We start from the raw sequence: 1,977 nt of genomic DNA, 5'->3' as shown, positions 1-1,977 counted from the left end.
CGAAGTGCAATACAAATAATATGTACAGAACTGAGAGAATGTCCGCGATGTGTCACATGAGCAATATTAGGCCTGAGGATGTTATTCAAGTAAATTATAGATTGTGCTGAAAAACGTTCACACAGGAGATCATCAGGAAATGATAAAATGTCCGAACGCGCTCTAATCACTCTCTCCCGGCGGAGAGCTCTGCGGAGAATTTGGGCTTCACGATCTACTGGCTCTTCAAGGAAGGGGCACGCCATGTCTGACACTTCCTACAGTCAGGTTTCCGACAAAGAGGCGGAGAAAGTCAGGGTTAGTTGAAGTAAACCTGCTAGGGGGCAGGTTAGCTTCACGGAGTGTGTCGTCATAGTAACTCGTTTGGAATTATTCTAAACTCGCTTTGTGAAACCGAAAACCCAGAGTTTTCGTTAACTCAGGGTATACTTACTCAGAGTTTGCACTAAACCGGCTTCCTGAAATAGGGCCCTGCTGTGTACACGTAGCCTGGGGTTTTGGGGTAAGGCACATTGCCTGCCGCAAACTTAAAAGAATTGTCATAATGGGGAATAAAATGTGTAAGTCTGCCTCGGAAGGGGATGTAAACTTTATGGAGAATTTTTTATTGGGCAGCACGCAGTATGTTAGTTGTTGGCGTAAGAAATATGGATATGAAGAGAAATTAGTGGAAGTTCAGTGTAAAATGATTGTAGAAAAATAGCTGTAAGTGCAGCTGGTAAAGCAGAGAAAGCTAAGCAGAGGAAGGAATGGCAGTTAGCAGTTGCTAAGTTGTGGCTGGAGCAGGCTCAAAAGAGAAGAGAAGCACAAAATGTTAAAAGAGCAATATTACAAGCAGTAGTTGTGAAACCTGAGGATGAAACCACAGCTCAATCCACTGCAACTACTTTTGAGCAACACTGTAGAAAAGCATTAGAGAGAGCAAGAATGTTAGCAGAAAGAAAAGCCAGAGAAGAGCGTGAGAGAGCAGATGACGAAGAGGAGGAGAGACTAAAGTCTGAGTATGGAGAGGCATTAGGAGCAGCATTGATCCCAATACAGACTCGGCAGGAGAGGAGACAGAAAGAACAGAAAGTAAACACAAAGGTTGCAGCCACATATCCGTACCTGACACAGCACAAATAAAACATATGGTGTTTTAGCCCCAGAGTGTGAAGATGAAGAAGGTTATTCTCCTGAACCTGACTCATTCCATAAGGTGAGCACTTACCCTACGGTAGAGGTTGCTAACCCACTTTGGAGTGGAGGGGGATAACAGCTGCACTATTCATGTTTACCGGCCATGGACCAAGTCTGAATGTGCTGAAGCTTGTAAAAGTCTTGGAGACCCATTGATTAATGTTGATGAGTTCATAGCTCGACACAGACATCTTTGTTCCTCGTACCGTTTAAATGGACAGGAAACTGAGACTACTTTTAGGAGATGTCTCACTTATAATTGGACCCGTGTTAGAGGAGAGTACACAGGTAAAGGGCCAGGAAATAAATAATTTCCCCTAGGGATCAATAAAGTATTCTGATTCTGATAACACCCTGCCCTATGGACATGCAGATCTCATTGTCCAAATTAATGGAGTGAATGAACGTCTCAGAGACACTTTTAGAATAGCTGCAGATTACACCAAAATTTCACAGTGCACACAGAAAGAAGGAGAGGATGTTCATGAGTATAGAGGTAGATTAGAGGAAGTGTTTAAGAAGCATAGTGGACTTGAGGAGAATGCAGACCCAGCAGGCCCCTATCAACAGCAGCTTAAACATGCCTTAATGAGTGGGTTTCATCCACCCATTGCGGATTTTATCAGAAAGCAAAATGTAAATCACTCCACAGATGGAGTGACTCAATGAATGAATTGGGCAAGTCATGCACAGGATATGATTAAAAGAAAACAGAAAATATTGCAGAAGTAATTGGCCACCCCGGAGAGGACAAAGGAACAGGGATGGGTGTTACAGGTGTGGAAAATAGGTCATTAC

This window comes from Pundamilia nyererei, unplaced genomic scaffold, assembly GCF_000239375.1.
Source record: "Pundamilia nyererei isolate P.nyererei 1_Seehausen unplaced genomic scaffold, PunNye1.0 scaffold00679, whole genome shotgun sequence".
NCBI classification, from domain to species: Eukaryota; Metazoa; Chordata; class Actinopteri; order Cichliformes; family Cichlidae; genus Pundamilia; species Pundamilia nyererei.
This window is presented reverse-complemented; position numbering follows the sequence as displayed.